Raw genomic sequence first — 336 nt, forward strand, 5'->3', positions numbered from 1 at the left:
AGGAATGCAGCCTCCCTTCTCCTTGTTTTACCCAGTCCAGCTCTGTGCGGCTCCTCTGCAGGTTTCCCACCCATTCCCCAGGCAGCCTCCTCCCTGCTGCACACCCCCCTGAGAGGCAGGGCCAGCCCTGGGTCAGCCTGGCTGCCCTGCCCAGCTGCCCTGGGCTGCTCTGTGCCCGGGCTGTGCTGTCCTTGTCACCTCTGCTCCTGGCACTGAGGATGGAGGGATGGATGGATGATGGATGAGATGGATCCATGAATGGAGGGATGGATGGATGGATGGATGGATGGATGGATGGATGGATGGATGGATGGATGGATGGATGGATGGATGGAT

Source organism: Geospiza fortis, unplaced genomic scaffold (assembly GCF_000277835.1).
Source record: "Geospiza fortis unplaced genomic scaffold, GeoFor_1.0 scaffold68, whole genome shotgun sequence".
NCBI classification, from domain to species: Eukaryota; Metazoa; Chordata; class Aves; order Passeriformes; family Thraupidae; genus Geospiza; species Geospiza fortis.